Source organism: Serinus canaria, chromosome 10, assembly GCF_022539315.1.
Source record: "Serinus canaria isolate serCan28SL12 chromosome 10, serCan2020, whole genome shotgun sequence".
Taxonomy (NCBI): domain Eukaryota; kingdom Metazoa; phylum Chordata; class Aves; order Passeriformes; family Fringillidae; genus Serinus; species Serinus canaria.
This window is the reverse complement of record NC_066324.1, coordinates 2,813,208-2,835,132: the sequence shown is the minus strand read 5'-3', so window position 1 is coordinate 2,835,132 and position 21,925 is coordinate 2,813,208. Positions and strand designations below refer to the sequence as shown.

Sequence of the window (21,925 nt, the reverse complement as noted above, 5' to 3'; positions counted from 1 at the left end):
ATGACCTAGAAACACGCTCTCATTTTCCACAGAATGCAAATGGGACTGTAATGTAACGTGAGCAGAAGGCCAGCTTGCAGCCTAACCTTCTGCATCGAGAAACAAGACTAGTGGGAAGTTCTTGGTATCCCACCTGCCTCTGCACATTGAAATGATTGGCTCAACCAGAACAGCAGACTTTGCTCCAAGACCCTCATGGTGCTCAACAAGGTCTGCCTGGGCAGCGACAAACACAGACAATGCACTGACACTTATCAGAGGTCATTCCCAATAGCTTGAGCAGTCTTTGGATCCTAGTCCACATCATGTTTCTGTTGCCATCAATGTATTACCTGTTGTAAATATCCTTCTGATATGTACAGCTTGACTCCTAAACTCATGTTATTTAAATAACTTGAGCAGAAAAATGCCAAAATACCCTAGTGAAACATACAGCCCTTGATTTCCACCTGTTTGCAGGTGCTCCTGCTCATTGCGTACTCTGCCTTCCAGCACTGCAGCAGGAACAGCCACATCCCCAGGTTGGGGAGCAAAAGGATTCAGCCAAAAGAAAGAGCAGCTGCCAAGAGCTCAGCAAAACAAGGCTTTTGGGGCTGGGACCACCCAACAGCAAATGATGAGCCCCAGCATGCCCACGCAGGGTGAATACAGACCAGCATGTTCCAGCAAGCCACAGCTGTAACCACCGTGTGGAAACACTCTGGCATGCTGTTAGAGCTACATAAATAATACCGTAATCATTACTATTAATTAATTGGAAGGTGCTGCCTGTTGACTCCGCAATAAACATATTCAAAGCTAATAAACATTCCCAGTGGTTATTGAGCTCGTGATTCATTTAAAGTGCTGCATCCACAGGAAGGTCTCTCTCATTACCATACAAAACAAACTCCAGGAGAACTCCCTGCTCTGCCGCCCCAGCCCAATGACACCCCTCTCCCCAGCAAGAAAACCTCGTCCCCTTTTACAAGCATCAAGTGCAATGACTGTGGGTCTGCTAAGGAACCTGCCTATGTGTCAGGGCAGCTTAATCATTCATCTGCAAACTGCAGTTGGGCTCAGGCAGATGGGAGATGGCCATTAGCAATCATACATTAAATATGTGTTGCATTAACCTGCGCTGCTCCCGCAACCACCGCTCTCAACCCACTGATGGCAGATTTGTTAAGCTGATGGAGTAGCATGGAGCAAAGCCCCAGCCCTGCACAGTCACAGGGTTGGGAAGGTTTTGTAGGTATGAGGGTGGGATGGGCAGCCAGCCCCACGTCGGGAGCCAGACCGGGGAGTGGCTGCGCAATGTTCCAGCCAGATGGCGACACACCAGCACAAGGTGAAAGATCACGGAAAATTGTATTTCTCTTTCCCAAGATAAAAGCCAATGCAATTATCCTCTCTGGTATAGGATTATAGGATGGAGCCCAATAGTGCAATGGCAATTTACCCAATTCATATAGATTTAGCTTTGAAATGAGACTGATCATGGCTCAGAGCATTCAGACATGGAAAGGAGCCCAAAGGCTGCTAGGAGGTTTCTCATCACCAGGTAATGCCGCTTCCAAGGTGGCAAGGGATGCTTCAAAAGATGGGGGATCCATGGGTGCCTGCAGCAGGAGAGCTCAAGGGAGCCTGCAAAACATTTCAAGGCTGGACACCCAGACCAGGGTGAGCATTTTTGTGAAGTCAAAACTTATGGACCCTCACCAAGAAAAGAATTACTGAGAATGACACAAAGCTCTCTAAGACAATTTTTTAAAAAGCAGGGATTCAGATGCCTGTAGGAAAATTCCTTTCAAATGTACAGATGCTCAGCACTGAGGTTTTCTGGTGGTTGACAGGGTTGATAAAAGAGGGAGGTGTGAATGAGAACAGCCCAGCACAGACTTCGCTCTGCTGGCTACAGAATTCATTGCCATTCCTTTATTTCAATAATATCACCTCTTATAGGTAAAACTGCAGCAATAACCTCTACTCTTAAAGACACCAGTATTAATATTTATCATGAATAAAACATGGCAAGTTATAAATAATTCAGTTATGAGGATGTTAAGTAAAATATTACTCTTCAACGACACTATAATGTGGCTTTGAAGCACAGTTTTATGTTAAATGCCTAGGAAACACTGTGACCCTTGCCAAGACCAGCTGGTTTGCAGAAGATGCATTAAAAATTCATGCACTGAGCTACAAAATGCTATTTTTAAAACAGGTTTACGAGTTTATTTACAGTTGCAGAGACAAAAGACTTTTGGAGCATCTCCTGTAAAACAGCAACAAAACTTCAATGTGAGTGATTACTGGGTTTTCAGCCTGGGAATAAATCACCAGGGAGAAGGAGAGGAGAGGGATAGGAGCTCAACTGCTTCACATGGCATTGCCTGGAGGAGCTAAATCTCTGCTGACCCATGTGAGGTTTTTATATATGTCCCAACTGACTGTAACAAACTCATGCAGCAGAGTGCTTGCTCCTGTTTGTCACTTGTCTTCCCGTGGCAAGCAGGAGGACCCTGTTACCAGCCAAGGGCTTTTGTTCCAGCCGCCAAGGAGAAGAGCTGCACGTCAGCCCGGGTGGGGTTGGCCAGCAGCCAGGGAGCTGCAGCTCATTTCTATGCTAATGGCTATAATAATTTTAAAAATAAATACATGCAATCACAATATTCACCCGCGAGCTCCTAAGAGGGGAAGCACTCACTAATCCATCTGCCAGCGGTCTCTGCCATCCAGCAATGCAGCATCCATGTGCCAGTGAAGGGACTGGTGCTGCCCCAGGCCTTTTTTGACATCATCAGAGGGGTGAGTGCCATCCTGTTCCCATTAAATTTCCCTCTGCCATCTCCTTGTGTCATCAAGCCATAAAAATAACATAAATCACATGCACACTCATTGCTCCACATTAATGCTCCAAACTGTGATGTCTCAGTGCTTTTGCTATCATCCCACCTGGATTTTGGCTGTGGTACACAGCAACTGCCACAGGGCACAGAAAGACAAAATTAGGGCTTATAGCAGACACGGAATGGTCCTGGCAGCCCTTTGACACTGCAGGCATGGAGGAGCCTCCTCCAAAAGATGCTGCCCAAGGCTAGATTCAGATTGAATGTTGACTATCTACAGTCACACAGATACATGAAGCAGAGGAGTTACTCTTCTTCTCTCCTTCCCCTGTGTTATATAACTAAGGACCTCAACTAGGATGATGCTGGATCACAGGCAAGGCTCTTCCATATAGAAACCCCCATGCTTGGGATTGCCCACCACTTAACCCCCACTGGGATGCCATCCATGAAGGCATGTCCTATGGACACAGGTGAGCAGCAACTCTCATCCTCATCCATATTCATGGAGGATTCATTCTGGGGTCTCCTCTAATCAAATCTCAAGCACTTTCTCCATCCCAACAGGCCTGGTGGAAAGGCCAATGGAATAAAAATGAAAATAGCTATCGAGTGAAATTTTCTCTACTCCATAAAAAACTAAATTGAAACCATTAGTGGCCAATCCTTTTTTGCTCAGTGCAGCATTAATGCTAAGCCAGAGATTGACCTAGATTTGATAGAGAAAAAGAAAACATTAACTTGGTATGTCAAAGCAAATCCCAGGCCTTTAGTCATTAAAACACAAACATTCTGCAGGCACAAGGAGAGGAGGAAGACTTGAAAGGTTCAGTGCCAAACGTGGTGTTAGGAGAGCATTTGGGAAGGCCAGCTAGTTTTGCAATCAAATTGCCTCTTGATTTTAAATTACTTATGGGGAAACAGAGACCCAGGCTGGCTCTGACACAAGATGATGCTGGGTAGGAGTGAGCACCCACACCATCACAAATGCCACACAGTCCACAAACAGCAGCCCACAAGTGAAGATCCTTTCTTCACATTTCGGTCACCAACCTGTTAAATTCAGACATTTTCCAATGGAGGCATGTGGTTAAAATGCCTCTCAGTTAACACAGTGTAAGGAACAAGAATTTTATGGGGATGTGCCTCCAGTACCTGGCCTTCCAGATGTTCCTACCAAAGAGAGCAGACTTCATTATCTCTGTTACAACTGAGGAAGGTGAAATCTGGGAGGCAAATTATTTGCCAAGAGCAGAGAACAAGCCATAGGCAAGCTGACCCCTTCCAAGATTGGCTCCATTCCAACGACTGCTGATTCTGATACTGAATATACAGTGAGCTGCTGATTTTTATACTGAATTTCTCTATGTACTTAAAAAATTGAATTCCTCCTCAGGTCAGCAGAAGCCAGGGTTGTTTCTTAAAACACAATGAACACCATGCCAATTAATTCCAAACCTGAACCACTCTCAAATCAGGCTGAGAGCTCTAGCAGAACCAACCTTCAATATTTGTGAGACTCACGGAGCACCCAACTCCTTTTCCTGAAAGCCACCAGTACTAAGGCAAGCAGAGAGATTAAATTTTCAATTCCCTCTTGGCTTAAGAGACCTTTACCACTAAGTCAGCAACCTGCCAGGGAACATTCTCAAAGAAGTCAGCAGGTGAAGGCTCTGCAGACTCAGGTCTTATTTGTCCCCTCCACACTCTGGAAATGGAGGATTTGCCAATGAGAAGGGGCTGGCACAAAAGATGGGGGGCGTGTGGACACCACAAATCCCATCCTCTCCTCTCTTTCCCCCTGCCTTCAAACAGCAAGTCCTGCCCAAGCCTTAAAGAAAAAGACACTGAATCTTCTTTCTATACTTTTTAAAGATGCATTTTTATAAGGCTAAAACCCAAGCCCAGGGCAGGCCAGCCCGGTGGCTACTCCAGCTGCAGAGCAGCCTCTGCGCCTGCGAGCCGGCCCTGCGTGTCTAATGACGCTATTGTGCGAGGCTGTTGCTGAACTGCCGTGAGCCCAATTTTGAATGCAAGTTGCTTTGTGCATAGTGAAGCGTGAACAACAGCGCCGCCCATTTATCTATTTAATTCTCCAGGAGTAGCAGGAGCGGGGCCCTTCGCTCACATCTAAAGGGAAGAAAAATCGCCTTTCTCTCAGCTTTGGAAAGGGAGGGAAATATTAAAGAGCAGCCATGCCTCTGCCAGCACAGAGGAAAATCCTCTCTGCCCCTGTCCACTAATCATAGCGGGGAAAATCCCAAATCTCTACTGTCCATGCTGAGCATCAGATCTCAAAGGTATATGAGCTGCAAGACTCAGGAGAGTTTGAAGCAAGGAAGGAATTTTAGAGGAATGTAGTTAATTTAAGAGGAACCAAAATACCAGGTGAGATAAAAGCAAGAGGATGACCCACCTCTGTCTGTGCAGAGGTACAGGGAAATGGTCAGTCCTGAACACTTCTTATTTGGAATATTTGCAAACCAGTGCTTATTCCTCTTTTGCTTTGGCCATTGTTTTCGTCCCCTGGAGCTAACAGGACGGCTCAGAGCATGAATGGAGGATGGTGCAGGCTCTGTTCTCTCTGCATTTTGCATCCTTATGTCTCTTGCTTTCACCCGCAATCAAAGCTGACTGGAAGAATTTAAAATAGGCTGAGAAGACAGCACATGATGCAGACCTCTCTAGCTGAACAACAAAGTCTCCACCTGACCTGTTTTCTTCTCCTGTCCCAAGCTCCTGGGAGAGGGATGAAAGGGAGACAACAGAGATAATGCCTCACAGTGGGACACAGCAGCTGCCCATGGGAGGGAACATGCAACAGATATTTTTCAAGAAGAGTAGGGGGAAAAATCTGCTGCTCAAGTAGCAGGAGGCTACTCAAGTCAACCAGGAGGCAAATTTTTTTCTGGTCTGGGATTGTGGCTTCTCAACTTTTTGCACAACAGATTAAATGACTGTGAGCCAAATCCAGCTCAGGTCACCTCCCCGCTGCATCGCAATGAACAGCCCTGATGGACGCTACTGACCCATGACTTATTGTTGGGTTGGCTGCTTTCAGTAGCAGAAAAAAGCACAGAGCCCTGTAGGGCTGCTTCCGCTTAGGGATGATAAATATCCTGTGAAAGTAATGAACACATCTTCACTGCATGCAGAGCAGGGGTCAGAGGGAACATCCTCAGGAGCCCCTGGTTGCTCTACCCGCCCTGCACGAGCAAAGGAACCAAGCTGTGAGGAGGATGATGGGTTCGTCCTGAAAAGGTCCCTGTAGGGTGGCACTTGGAAACCCTTTGAATGCCTGCACTGCAACTCCACTCCTCTTCCTGAGCTTGACTGAATGTGCTGCTCATTGCTAGCACACCCAGTCTCTCCTGCACAATCACAGTGTCTCCAAACCCATACTCTAGTCCTAGAGAACTTACTATATTCATGGTATTTATTATAGTTCACTTATTGGAAAATTAACCATACCACCATCAGTTGTTGATGTAGGGGTACTCTCCTGTGAGCAGGAAAGACTTTTGACTGGATAAATGCAGGCTCTGTGCCACACATGGAAAGGAACAGGGGCCTTATGGCCCAAGGACTGTTTTATACTGCAGTATCTTAGCATTTCTATAAAACTTAGAAAATGCTGCACCTCTAGAGAGACTGTTCCCACACTGTTCCAGTACAGCACGTGAGGGAGTGTCCCCAACATTCAACAGCCCACTACTCTCGTTTGTCTCAACTTAGGGGAGCAGAGAGCACCAGGGGAGCTGCCAATGCCAGAGGAAAACCTTGAGAACATTTGGCATTTGCCATGCTCTCCCTCATGCAGCAGCACTGCCCAAGTGCTGCCTCCTGAGACCCAAGACCTACTATAATGTGGCTGCAGCCAGAAATCATCCCAGTCTGGAAGCAAGAGCAGGGAGTCCCTGTGCATTGGCATTAACACCCTCTCTGAGGTGCAGCCAGAAACCAGGGATGTCTGAGCACCCTCACACCTTTCCTATAAAGTCATTGGTTATTTTAGGGACAGGCCCTAAGTGCCACCCCTGGTCACAACCAAAATCCAACATCATCCCTCCCTTGAGTACCAAGAGCACACTCTACCCATGAGGCAATGCTGCTCCTTATAAACCACTTTGAAAGATGCATCTTGGCAATCCCATGGATCAAATTTCTCACTTCCCTCCATGCTCAGAGCACATGGCAGCATCCCATCATGTTACCTGCTACGCCAAGCAGCACAGCAGACAGCCTAGGGTGGTTATCCATCTTCCAGCACCCTCTTGTTTTGCAGGGGGATCACTAATAAACAGCCCCTTTAGCGCTCTCAAATTGGTTTCAGGGAGAGAAGAAGTTGCTGGCGAAGAGGGAGGCATTGCTGGGAGAGACCTTTATCAGGGAGCTCTATTGCAGTAATTTTTCAAGATGAAATTGCTCTCCGGCTCATGACAGCATTTAGTGTATCCTGAGGCGACCATTTGTGAAGCCAAACCTGTGGTCCTGCTGCCCTGCTGCTGGAGGGAAGGGGGAGTATTAAATGTCATAAACAACTCTTAATTTGCCTGGGCGGACTGCACATGGGGCTGGTGATTCTGCAGTGCAGGAAGGGGTTATCTGTCAACACAGGGCTCCAGCACCAAGGGTGATGTTGGCCAGGCAACACTGGCTGCTGTGACACCTGCCCAGAGGTACAACACACCACAAAGGGCTCCTGTATTTTTGTGGGGGGACTTCTTAAGAAACCCCAGCATCATGTAAGGCTCCTCCACCACAAAGCAGGGCTCCCCTCCAGTATCACAGATGATGTCCTCTCCTGTTGCATTCACAGCAATGGCTTCTTCAGGACCTTTCTCTGAAGCACACATTCACTCTTTGCAAAATAGCAATGATTTATCCCACTCAAGTGCCCCTGCAGACCCCTGAAGTAATGAGAAAATGAAAGGCAAGCTGTCCACAAGCCTCTGGGAAAGGCTGGCTCGACAAGGGCAGAGCAAAGCGTGCGGTATGCTGCCAGCAGGCAGGTCTCTCATGCCAGATTCCCATCCAGAGCTCCTCGTGTTTTTCCTACTCTGACACACACAATTAAGACAAATTACATAGTTACCATTTTGATTTGTTGCACAATACTGATGTTTTCCATCCCTCTCCCAAATATTGATGGAGATAGTGAAAGAGGAAGCTCCCACACAGCTGGTTTTGGCCCTGGACCACTTTGTTTGCAGCCAACTCCTTCCAATATTGAGGGCGGATGGACGAGCAATCCTGCTTTTCATCAGCTCGGAGAGGCAGCGAGCCAAGCAAGCATGAGGTGTTATCCTCAGCAGCCCTCACAACACCTCTGAGTAGAAACATTCCTGCTCAGACCTCCCTGAGCAAAGGCAGCAGCTTCCCTGCTTTTCCGTGCTCACAGACGAGCGCACACTTTGTTGTGGCATCTCCGGAGGCACTGGTGGAATCCGTAAAGGTGAAGGCAAGGAAGCTTTTCATCACGACTGCCCACGGAAATGCCATCAGCCTCGCTTTCAGACAGGGAGCTGTCCTGATTTACGGGCTAATGAATTTTAAATGAGATGCATTTTTTAATTTTTTGTTGTCAGCCCCCATTTTTCTGCCAGCAATCATTCCAGTAATAGCTTTAAATTTTCAGCATCTGTTTTTACCAGCTCTCTTGTAATTAGTTTACTAATGTATTTCACTGTGCCTTTGTTATTTTCAGAGAATTACTTCATTCCCAGCTATCAGAGATAGTGCACTTCAGTCTATAAGGAGTTTGGCCTTTGTTCCCCCGTGGTTATTCACATGGGGGAAGATGGCTCAGTGAATGACAAGCCTTTCTATCACTACACATTCTCCATTTAATGTCTTTATACTGGCTCATTAATTACCACAGAAATCTCCTTTCCAAATGGAACCTGTGATTTATAGAAGACTTGGGCAAGGTGCCATTTTTATCAGGGCGACAGCAAACAGCACCAGTGCTGGCAATTCACTCTTCATTTTCCTCCTGCTGCAGCAGGGTCAGCCCTGCTGAGGTGGGAGCTTTGCCTGGGCAAGGGAGCTCAGTGAGTGCTCAGTGCTGCTGAGCCATGGGCACCACACTGCTCTGGCTCGGCTGGAATGGCCAAGCCCATGGTGTATTGAGATACAGCCCGTTCTGCCTGCTGCACAGATGGAGATATTCCCTTCGGCAGCAACTGGGGAGTGCCTGGAAGAGGTGAAACTACCTCTAAGATGATCTCTTTTCCAAATCTGGTGGTCAAAGGGGTAGCAGTGCATACAGCAAAGTATCTCATAGGTCTTGGCCCCAAGCACGGCATGAAAACTCTGGCTTTCATGAAGGAGTGGGCAGTCAGAGGTGATGGGCTCTGTGGCACCCAGAGGCCCCTCTCTGCTGTGTCCCATCAGACAGCAGGCCTGAGTGCAAGCTGTATCCCTCAGACTCCAAAGCATTACAGACTTGCAAACCTCCCAGCACATGGGGTCCAGGCAGGGGGAAGAGCTTCCCAAAGACATAAGGCAAAGGCTCCCTGTGGACCCAAGGCAGCCAGAGCAGGGGGGAAAGGCGGCTGTGGAAGTACCCCAAACAACGGTCTCTCTGTCCAACGGAAATTAACTTTAAATCCTTCAGAACAGTATGTCTTTCACCACGTCCATACTCTGCTGAGCATGATAAACTACTCCCCTTCTTTATTAAGGAATGAAACAGAAGTGGGAATGGTGCACACGATAACTAAATAAGTTATTTAAATAGAAAAATAATCACAAAAGGCTGGATTCCCACAGAGGAGCTGCCTGACATCACAGCAAGGAAAATACTCAGCATCCTCTGTGCACAAGGAAAGGAGAGACCACAAGATCACAGCACTGAGCCAGAGCAAGCGAGCCACAGGGCTAGCATTGCAAAGAACTGCTCTAAAGCTCCCTTCTGTTCATTTTAACCCTGAATTTCACTCAAACACAGGTGATTTTTCTAAATGCTGAAAGCTTCTCTGCTCCCATCCCTTGGTGTTGAGCACAGATATTGTCCTTCGATGTTGCCCAGTCCAGATTGAAGGGGATAATGGCAAAGCTGTAGAAAGGACTGAACTGTGTGATCCTGAGAAAATCCAGGTTCCTCCCAGGTCTGCTTTTCCTCCTAGCAGCAGCTAAGCCGTTAGCTGTCATCTCATCCCTGTGGCTGAGTTACTATATAAATTCCTGTTCGCTCCTTGGCAATAGCAACAGCTTCCTATTTTGCTGGCAGCAATCCAGGGGAAATTCAAGCTGAATTACAGCCATTCTTCAGAAAATAGGCCAAATCCACGAAAGCAGGACACATGACCGCAGACGTAGAGCGCGTCCTTTTTTCTATTTATTTCGCGGCGAGAAGCCCCGTTGGCTGAAAATAGCTTATCTCTGGAAGTCCCCCCTTCCGTTCACGGCTGCCGCTCCTGGCTGCCAGCCAAACCATTACCACCTCAAAGAGAAAGTTCATAGCTCCGGCGTATCGGCCCCACGGTACAGGACGTGCGGTTTGATGTTTGCACCGATTTCTCTCTGGGAGCTCAGAGGAGATGGGGATTGTGTTTCTGTGCACGAGCCAGCGAGTGTTAACTCCTTTCCTGCGCCTCCGCTGGGATGGGTGCACCTGGGGCTGTGCCCCAGCACTGCTTGTCAGAGCAGACACAGTAGTGTGTATACACATATGTGCACATATGTGGACATATGACAGGAATAAATTGTTCCCTTTGAGGGTGGGGAGGCCCTGGCACAGGCTGCCCAGTAAGCTATGGATGCCCCAACCCTGGAAGTGTTCAAGGCCAGCTTGGACAGGACTTGGAGCAATCTGGCCTGGTGGAAGGTGTTCCTGACCATGGCAGGAGGTTGGAAGTAGATGATCTTTAAGATCCTTTCCAATGCAACCCAGTCTAGGGTTCAATGACTTTATGGGGGTGGCAACACAGGTCGGACTCTCTGAGCCAGGGTCCCTCCAGACACCCCCTCTCACAACAAGGTGGCAACTTCTATTTCATGCCAGGTCAATGTGAAGAAGCCACTCAAAGCACCTCTGCCCCCACAGTGAACCTTTTCTCCTCCCTGTGCACCCCACAGCATCCTAAATATGACTGGGAGACACATCACCATCCTGGCAGACAAACTCAAGTAAGAATACAAGAGAATGGTTAAAGATAAGGATGTGGAAGATGGTGACACAGAGGAAGAAAGTGATAGCAGAGTTACAAACCACCAATCTCACCATCTTTATCTTCCTCACTATCATCAGACCATCACTGAACCCGAGGAGCAGTGATGCATTCCAGAAAACACAGTTCTCCAGGGAGGACTGGCTTCTTGTTGATAAGAAGCAGGGAGGCTTATCTTCTAAACCCATTGTGACACCTCACCCTGGGCCCAGTTTATCAAATTAAACTCATTACCTTTGAGGACTGATTGAAAAGAGGTGGCAGGAGGGAAGTCGTGGGTCAAGGAGGCAACGCTGCCATCGCCCTGCGGTGCCGCTCCTGGAGCAGCGCGTCCTTTCCGACACGTGCCGAGCAGTGGTGGCCGGTGGGACAACACTGCCTGGGAAATCAGCACCAGCACGAAACCATCCCAGAGCATCACATCAAGGAAGCAGAAAAGGGGATGCACTGATTTCCTGCTGGGCCATTACAGGACTCTCTGGTCTATTGCACCTACAGCCACACCATGCAGGGCTTTGCTCACTGGGTGAGGTTTACAAGAGCAGGTTTCAATATGGTAGAAAAACAATCTGACTGTGCCCATGGGAGAGCCATGACTGTGAACTGCCATCACCCAACCTCTGCACTGTGTCACAACCACATACCGAACTTTGCATATGCATGTCTTCCTGCCATAGAGAAATAACCAAGTCCCTTCTGTGAGGGATTTTTAAAATGAGCAGTCAAGCGAAAACAAATTTCAGCTTTGAGCACTTTGCTAAGGCATTCAGATATATACTTCAGATGCTTCTAATTTTTTTGGTGTTTTATCCTTGATTAAACAAACACAGGTCACCTCAGGTGGTGCCTCTCCTCTTTTTGCAAGGACCTTTGGTACTGTTTATGGGCAAAGGATACAACAAGAAGCCTTGGGTAACAGGAGGAGAGGGCAGTGAGGCTCAGGAAGCCTTTGAAGAGCATTCCCATGGGATGCTCCCGGATGGGATAATTATTCAGCTCAAAGGGCTACAAGGAGGGGTTTTATCAATTTGTTGGGAGGAGAAGAGGTTGGATGAGCTTGTGTTATTTCCTACAGTAAAATCTGCAAATATTTTACCCAAACGTTTCTGCTTCTTCCTGTCTTTGTGCACCCTGAAACTCCCTTGGGCAGGCTGGGTGGGCAAGGCAGCCAGACTCCCTGAGCAGTGGTTTTCTGACTAGGAGTCACAGATTCCCCTTTGACTATCACACCTGAGCCCTCTGCAAGTGCACCAAGTCCCTACATGCTCCACTGATCTCTACCCGTCCTACCAAATGACCCCTGGCAAGAAAATTCCGTGCCATGGACAAAATACAAGAGGAGGTGCTGAAAAAGAAACCCAGCACACAGTGCCAAGCCTGGAGAAGAGCTCAACATTGACATTGCAGCTCTTGCCAAAGGAGGAAGAGGTAGAAGACATACTGGATACTCAGGCAGCCACACAATTAAAATTTAAATACCAGCATTTGCCTTCAAATACTGTCAGCGATGGGACAGCCAGACAGACCTGCAACTGCCTGGGACTCCTCTGTCCCCATCCCTGCTCGTGCACTTGCTTTTTCTCATTTGCTTCCCAGACTCATTCCCCATCCAGGTGCCAAGGTTAATATCATTTAGCCACTCAAGCTCTCTGTCAGCATGAAATTTCATTTTAATTAAGTCTTAAGTTTGGGACGCCCACATAAATGTGGAAACCTGTGTGGGCTGGAGTGATGATAAATGCCAAGGAGCCGCAGCACTGCAAAAATGATGTGGGTTTTAGGGAGCAGGCAGAGGTCAAACACTGCACCTCAAAGGAGGGATTGCAGGGGGGCATTTTTAGTGACTTTGAGCTCTGAACTTGAGATTTGCCCCTGTGTTTGAAGCACACTGGGGAAATCAGCGCTAAAGCCCTGCAAGCCTGATCTTCAGAGGCCTTTGCAGGGATGCTCAGTTTGTCCTGTACCAAACCTGAGGCATCAGTTCTCTCCCCACTGAAATGTGCATTGTCAGAAAAAACACTTGCAGCCCAAAACAGATTCCTCTCCAGCATTAACAAAAGAGGTGAAAACTCTGTAACAAACAGGTGATTCTAGCACAGACTGTTAAGAGACCTGAAAAACTGCTGGAACACCTGAAATATTCAGGAAGGCAATTAAATCTATTTTAACAAAACCTCATGGCATATAATGGCCCCCCAGGAGACCCACTGTAATACCCTAATAACTTGTTTATGTGACCCAAATGTCCAAGAGGATGTTCCATGAGAGCGTGCATGCACATGGGACTGTGCGCCCCACATGCATATTCAGGCAGAGAATAAAAGACAGGAGAAACAAAGTCCTTAAGATACTTGCGTGGTGCAAGGCAGGAGCATCCACATGGAAAACACTGTCAGCAACTTCACAGCCCTCGCCACCACGCAGCAAATAAATAAATAAAGAGACCTGCAGGAATTAGCTGTGAGGGTGACAGCACTGAAGGAAAATGAAAGCAGAAAGGGGGGGTAAGAAAAAAACAACCAGCCCGGCTCGCTTTTGTGTTCTCGCACAATGGGGCACGTCAGCTCCGGAGCCTCCGCAAGCCATCACCCGCCATCTGGCAGCGGGCTGGGCCGCTAATGGGAGGCCCCGGAGCCCCAGCTGACTCCCAGAGCCACAGGGGAAATCAAGCTGATGATCTCCCCACATTAAGCCATCTAAATTAATGCAGATGCGTGGCCCGCTCGCGAGAAATTCGGCTGGTGAGCGGCGGCGAGGAGAGCGGTGCGAGGCAGCTGCATCGTGCCACGAACCCGGGAGCCACAGCCCAGGGCCGGGCCAGTGCGAGCCATCCCTGCTCATCTGTGAGACAAATTGTTGGCCAGGGTTTCTGGAAGCGCTGCCCTTTTCATGCAGTGCTGGCAGCTCGGCTGAGAGATGCACAAGCCTGGCCAGATGCAAATTCTGCAGCAGCAGGGACAGCCCAGATTAACTCAGACCGTGCTGTCCGAACCAGCCTCATTAACTAATGTCCCTGTAATGCCCTAACAGAGCAGACTGACTGGGAAATTACCGTGCATGGGGTCCAGGCAAAGCAGGGCATGGAGGTGTCAATGTGAGCACTCTGGACCAGGTTCAGCAGCAGTGCTTCTCCCTAGGAGCAAACCCGATGGTTTTGGCAGGGTGGACCCCAGAGGACACAGGTCCCAAAGGAACATTTTCAGCCATGAATGTCTGAATTACCTAAGCACTATGGTACTGGATAAGGGTGCAGAGCCTGGCAATGAATCACAAGGGAGAAGTCAGTGCTGGTGCAGCAGAGGGCTGCCTGAGCACCTTGTCAAGGTTGTGAGTTCAGCTCCAGCCTCTGCCCTTACCAGCTTTTGCTTGAGGATCAAGAGAACAAATCACTGGGAGTTAAAGATGCACAGTGTTCTCAAGGCATGGAAATGGTGCTGGAGAGGGCATCTTCAGCCCAGGGGGACACACAATCCCTCCTTTTCCACTGCACCTAACACAACTGTGCCTCCAAAAGCTCCCAGGTGCTACCCTGGGGACATCTGGATGCTGATCCATATCCCAGCAGAGACCTTCTGGGAATTGCTGTGACAAACCTCAGACCATGTAAAACCTAAACTTTGAACAACTGAGGCACGTTTCAGCCTCCCCAGGTCCAGCTGCTGTTGCACAGCCCAGGGAATCTCTGTCAATGATGCCTTGCAACAAGCAGGTATTTGGGGATCCATCACTGTCACTGACAGCTGAGATCCTGCCTACAGCACCAAGGGTAAAGCCAGACCCTTTCTAATGACTTTGGATTCATAACCTATTCCCCACAGACGGAAAATTTTATTCCCAAATGCACTGAGACCCACATGGCCTCAGCTTGAGTGATTGCAGTCTCTGCTATCATTTGCAGGGAGGCAGAAAAACCCCCCATTCTACCTAAAGGGGAGGGTGGTAGCATATGGTAAGCGTAGGTTACACTCAGCCCCAGGAGCAAAGCTGCAGCCCTTACACAGCTCACACTGCCTCTGAAGCATGTTCCAGGCCCCACCAGAAGAGAGGCAGATTTTTTGCTGGGATAGGAGAAGGGGAGAAAACCTCTACATGCAAAATTTGCTCCCGAATTCAAGCTAGTTGAAATAATCTGTTGGTAAACACAAAGCACCATTGGGGTAACAGCTGAGTGGAGGCCTATATTAAACAAACGTCTTCAGATGAAAATATCACTCATTTAAAAGGCATCACTATTCATTCATGCTCAATAAAACACAAAATGGTTACAGATAGAGCTGATGGAAAATGAGAGAGAGAAATGGAAGTAAAGGTAAAGCTGCCAGGCAGGAAACAGCAAAAGAAAGAAAAAAAAAAAAAAAAAAAAAAAGAAATATCACTGTGAAGAGGTTGATTTAGCATTCTGCTCTAGGAGAAATTTCAAAAGCAGGTTTTAATATCTGATAAAACATCACTGCTGGTTGCCATGCTGCCTGACAGAAGCACAGAAGGGGACTAATAGCCCTGGCATGCGACATGATAAAACATTTTAAGCCGCATAGCTTCACTTGGACTTGCCACTTTTCAGGCTGTTTTATGGTTCACTGCTATCCCTCAGTGTCCTACCAACAACCCCTGAGCATGCACAAGCTCTCCTCGACCCACCAGGCAGGTAGCTTCCCCCAAGGTTGAGTTTTTCCAGCCTGCAGATTATCACAGGTGAATATTACCATTTGGCAGCATTGCTGCAAGGAACTGCAAGGGCTGAGTGCAGGGCACGCAGGCTGGTGGCTCTGGTCTTCTCACCAGATATCTGGCTCCTCTGGGGCTCTCATCCCCCTAAAACAGGATCCCTTCACATTCTTACATCATCCAAACCCTTCATCCACCCAGCTGGATGCTGCTGAGTTGGCATTAACAAGAGACGTGGGGGGCTTGGTTTGAAATACACCTCTGCTTTATAGATGATTTCCCAATCTAATAAAGAGACAAAACATTATCTGTCTTTCCTTCTCTTATTTCCCAAGGAACAGCAAGAGTGGAAACATCTTTCTGCCTCACCAATAAAACTTTTATAACCTACTTCCCTGGTGGCTTCTAAGCAAAGGCCCTTTTCCCAATGAGAAGCCTGGGAAAAATAGGGAAAGGAGAGGTGTGATCTGTATTCACAGCCCATCCTAGCTCAGGTGGTGGCATGAAACACTGGAATCATGCATGGATGCAGGCAGTAAAAATACTCCTTTTCCCTGGCTGCCCAGGGATTGTTCTTGCCAGGTAATCCATGCAGAGGGTTATAGGATACAGCATAGGAAAATTAACATTACCAAAACTTAAAAGTTACCTGGCCATTTGAGAAAAAAAAACCAAAACAAAACCAGGCAACTGAAAAATAGGGCAACTGAAAAAACAAAGGAAACCAAGATGGGGTGTGTTGTTTAGGTTATTTTTTTGCAATGAAATGGTACCAGCTTTATCTACTGGCATCTATCCTGCCTTTTTTAGTTTAATTTTACAGAAGGAGAGGAGTGGAAAACTGGATTAATTTGGGCACAGACTGGGTAGGTTTATCTGCACATCCCTCTGGATACAGACCTCTCACTTGTAACTCTGCAATTCCAGGACTGCCAAACTGCTACAGGTGTATGGCCAAAACAGATGAGACTACAGAACAGGCTGGGGATACTTGAAGTTAATTTTTTTAAAAAGCACAGGATTATCAGCACACAAGTACATCAACAGGTAGCAGTATTTCCACACTGTATTTCCAGTTGGAAGGAGGAAGAGCAAGCAGAAAACAGGCTGGCTGCCTGCAAGCAATAATATTTCTCATGGTTTTCCCTGTGATGCTGCCTGACACAGATTAATACTTTATAAACAATCACAAAATCACAGAATGGTTTGGGTTGGAAGGGATCTTAAAGCCCAACAGGGACAGGGACACCTTCCACTATTCCAGGCTCCAAGCCCTGTTCAAGTCAGTCCTGAACCCTTCCAGGGGTGGGGCAGCCTCTGCCAGGACAGCCTCTGCCAGGGCCTCACAAGGAAGAATTTAATCTCAAAATCGAATCTTACTCTGAGCTCCTTCATTTTAAAATCCCTCCCTGTGTGGGAGACAAGCTCATCAGAACGTGTGAGAAGGGGCACAAACCCACAGACTCACATCACAGCTCCAGGACTGCTCCAACTGAGAAAGGACAGGACTGGCCAAGGCAGGTGATTATAACAAAGCCCTAATTAGAAGGAGGAACAGGAAGGACATCGAAGGGGAAAAATATCCAAAGCAATATGCTTAACTATCCTGGAGGAGCCTACCACATATAGATTATCTTTTCAGATTGTTTCTAAATCTAGGAAACTTTTCCTGGCCACGAACACAGGGTCAGGAGGGGGAAGAAAGGAGAAAGCAAACTACTAATGAAGAGAACAGGAAACTTTTTTTTTTTTTTTTAAATCACATAAATCAAGCCAGGGAAAAGACTTCATGCCCCAGAAACCCAAGGCCAGGATACTCATACATTCAATCATAAACTCCAGGAAGGAGAGGTCATTCCTTTCCTTCTGCAAAATACTTTTTTTTTTTTTTAATTGGTCAGGAATGGTTTTAATTAGTTTTCCCAAAGCTTGTGAGCAGCTCTGGGAGCTGAGGAGCCTGCTCTGCTAATGGTCTTAGAGAAAGCCAAGCACACCAGCAGGATTTGTCCCAGCTCCCAAATCTCATCCCTTTGGCTCCACATATCTCCTTTGGAGACACCATTACCATTTCCCTACACTTCTTTAGCCCACTCTCTAGTAACTGCTCATTAAAGCAGCATCTTGTTTAGAAGAGCCCACACCTCCTCCCTCTACATTAAAACAGCAACCTGACCTCAATAAAATATAAAACAATTAACTTACTAATTAGTCAACAAATAACTGTTTCACCCAAGTAGATACCAAGTTGTTAGGAAATCTATTAGCATTTCCACTGTAATTTCATGCTTTGCTGATGATGAATAAAACAAGGTTGAAAGGGACCTATTCATGTCCAGAGCACAACACCCAGTGGCTGTAAGATAGTGAGTGCAAAACTTCCTCAGAAGAGCCAAATACCAGGACCAGAACCACTATCTGGACAATATCACCAACACCACAGCAGCACCAAAACCTGGCAGGGACAGTGTGAGGGGCCAAAAGGAAGAGCAGAGGCTGAGAAATTCTGCCTGCACTTCCCAATCAACTTGTGTAGGACAAGTTCATGCAATAAGGTGCATTGGGCCAAAAAACCCCAGTGTTGAGCTTAAAATGATTCCTTTAAATTCCCCCAGCCAGCTCCACCATGGACAACACAAATCCTACTAAAAAACCCTACTTTTTAGACACATCTCCATGTTTCTTAGTGATGCTGTCAACAAGCAAGGCCATCAAAGCCTGCCCTCCTGCATATGTGGGCAAATGTTAGTGTAAGTGTCTGTTCTGGTCCCAAGGATAAAAATTTGGGTTTCCCAGATGACATCCATTTCCCTCTTTCCATGCCATCCTCTTCCCATGTCAGGACATGCTCCTTGGTTGCATTCTGAGAAAGTAACAGGGGAGATCTGAGTGTTGTCTAATCCTGACTGGCTTCATGCCAGCCCTGGGTGTCAACCTGGGTGTGCAGGCTGGATGGGACCCCATCATGGGAAGGGACAAGGACACAGCCACCTCTGAAGTTAAGTCTACACAGTCTTGGATGAGCACACGTGTCCAAGGATGTTCAGACAGTGATGGTAATACCTAAGGGGCAAAACACACAAGCTGCTGTTTAACAAGATGTACCAGAACTTAGGTCTGTGGTCTCTTTCCTACCTATGGATGAAAACCACCTAGAAAATGGGTGTGAAATTTGGATCTCGTATAGTGAATCACCAGGTGCCCTGGACTGTCAGCAGGCATGGTCTGTCTGCCAGGGGTACATCCAGCCCACACCCTGACTTCACAGCTGCTCCCTGACAAGGGCAAGGAGGCTGTAGACAAGCTGTTCTGTTCATACTGAAGCACATGGATAATCAAACCCCATGGCATGGGTCTTAGGTATGGAAAAAAATGAGTCACAATGCTTGGATCAGTGAAATATTCTGCACTTCTCCCCATTCAGGTAAGGGGCTGCTGTTTGGTTGCATTTAACCAACACTTTATTCACCCAAATGACATCACCCTTATGGTTCCCAGAGAACTTCTCAGAGACCTTGCACACAACACATCCAGGTCAACACATCCAACTGCCTGCAGAGAGCCCAATTCCACCCACACAACCTACACCCATGAAACACAGCCCTTGACTTCCTCCTAATTCAACAAACACCAGCGCTCGAAAAAATTTGCATGTTAGAACAATTAGATGTGAAACATTACATGCCTTATCTCAGTGATATTACATAATTGGATTTGTGGAATACACAGATAATGGAAGCCAGAGCTTCCAGCAGCCAGAAATATAAATCATACACTGGATTTTCGGCAGTTAAAGTTAAGAATATTTTAAGAGGTCATAGCAAATACATTGTTTATACTAAGAAATTGAATCATGTTATTAGGCTCTCTGTTCATCTAGTAAAATCTTTAAAAAGCTCATAAACTCGTTACTTTATTAGTTCAGACTTATTATATGTATTTGAAGCAATACTCAGAGGTATTGTTAAGCTACTGCAGGCAAGGGTTACAGGTCTTATGTATTTTCCTTTTGGTAGTACCAGATGTGTTGGAGGCAGTGGCTGTGACGAGGGTTTGTTGGGAATCTCAAAGCTCAGAGCAAGGCCAAGCAAACTTTTGTGTGTGTGTTCCTGTTCACTGGAGACCACCGGCACATTAATGCACAGGCAGCTTTGCTTTTACCAGGGATAAATTTTTACCTGCCTGCCCACACCTCCAACGCATCCTTGCTCAGGAGGAGAGGCCACCTGAGGGCTGCCAGTGTAAATGCAGCTGTAATCCTGCTCCAGAGGTAAGCACGCCTGGACTTCTTGCACTAATTAACCCAAACAAGTTCCTGCTCTGCATCACCCATGGAGAGTGTGCAGGACCCTGCTCTGCATCACCAAAGCACCCACAGAGAGTGTGCAGAACTCCAGTGTGACATGTGTATCAGGGAATCATTTACAGAGCTGCTCTCACAGCAATTCATTTCCAGCATCCTGTTGGATCCAGATTTATGCAAATAGCTTAATGTGTTAATTTACATATTTGATGAATATGCATTGTCGCACCCATAGAAATGACAGCAAACATCCTAATTACCAGCACACAAGCCTGATCAGGCATGGGATGGAGGGAGCTTGAGAGCTGTGCCATGTTTCTGCTGGCTCTGGCTGCTCCATGCGCTGCCCAGCTGCTCCTGGAGCTGCTGACCCTCATCCCTGATGGGGCTCCTGATGCACCCTCTGCATCAGGGCCCTCAGATTTTGCAGGGGCAGGTCAAAGACCATCTGATCCCAGAAGCCTCCTGGTATTGCCACCATATGTCCTTTGATCTCCAGCCTTGCAGTGGCCAGAGATCCTCCCCAACCACACTTGTGGGGTCTGGCAGGAGGATCTTGGCTTATTGGAATGAACAAACCCATCCCTGGTGGCTGCAGAGGAAAACCTTGAGAGGGGACCGCAAAGTATTCTCAAACATCCATAGCACAAATTCAAAGAACACCAAAATGAGGGTAATTTTCTTATCCTTCGGCAATCTTGTAATTTTTAACCCACTCTGCTGATTTTTTGGGGTTGGATCTGACTCGGGAAAGCTGAAGGCTATCCAAAGCAGGATGTACGAACACAAGGACATGGAGCCTTATGACCAGCCTCCAACATGAGCACCCCCATGCTCAGTGCTGCAGCACTGCTGCAAGGGGGCTCTGAACCCTTCACACCATCATTCCAGCAGCATGAAAGATCTGCCCAACCTGAAACCTGCACACCAAATTTGGCAGGCTATGGGGTAAAAGGCGCTCCACACACGCCCTGTTCCATTCTTCTGCTTTCCCTGGGCTCCCTCCTCCCAGAGCAGCTGTGCACCAGGTGAGCTGGCCGGCAGACAGGCTGGGCAAGGGGCCAGCAGGGAGGCTGGGCAATGGGCTCACAGCCCCCTGACCCCACAGCTCCTCTCCCCCCTCCCCGGTGCCTGCCTACCTTTGAAGCCTGGCTAATGACAAAATGACATCCTGCTCCCTCCACCTCCCCCTACCCACTAACAAGGCCCCCTCGCCTGACCTTAAGGTGTGACGGCTCCTCAGGTTCAAAGCAGGGAGAGGATGCTCAGAGCTGAGCCTCAGGGGAGGTTGAGGGGGGATGAAGGGGTTGTAGTGAGGAGCCCCACATCAGCCCACACTTCAGCTCTCCCCTCCGACCTCTCCTCGCTGCTGGCTGAGAGGAACACGGCTGTTTTGCAGCCCCAGAGGTGACAGATCTAATGGACATGTCAAACCACCACATTTCTCCTTCCACTGCAGCCCTGAAAGGCTCCAGAGATGGTTGGTTTTCTCTGGCTCCTTCAGGTCAGCTGAAACCTCAGCAGATTCAATCATTACACTGAGAGATTTTACCTGGAAATCAAGTCCTTTCCAGGTGATCAGCCAGCACAGCTCCCTGTGCCACCAGAGCCTAAATTCTTTATAAGGTCTAATTATTGATGCAGACAGGCACTGATCACTCCTCAGCAGCATTTCAAAGAGGGATCAGATGAGCAGCTCTCCATTTGATATGTCATTAAATCAGGTTTCCCTTAGTTGCTGCTCAGCTCAAACACTGGCAAAGACAGACAAGACTATTTCTTACAGTGTTTCCTACCTCCTCTTTAAAAAAAACCCCACAACAATCCTCTCAACTTGAACAAAGCCCTCCAAAGCTTTCCAAGCAGACAGGGAAAATATTTTCAATCTCTCTCTCTGCAGTTTAATATCAGCAATCAGTTACCACTGGTTCAGATTTATTTAACAGGATGTA

The 21,925-nt window shown here is 47.5% G+C and overlaps 2 protein-coding genes across 2 annotated transcripts in view; one reads left to right on the top strand and one right to left on the bottom strand.

The window, feature by feature from the left end:
• Window positions 1–21,925, top strand: part of MTFMT (mitochondrial methionyl-tRNA formyltransferase) — a 431,560-nt gene that overhangs the window by 113,285 nt on the left and 296,350 nt on the right. The gene's annotated exons all lie outside the window — the stretch shown is intronic.
• IGDCC3 (immunoglobulin superfamily DCC subclass member 3) overlaps window positions 1–21,925 on the bottom strand; it is a 100,381-nt gene that overhangs the window by 43,525 nt on the left and 34,931 nt on the right. The window lies entirely within an intron of this gene.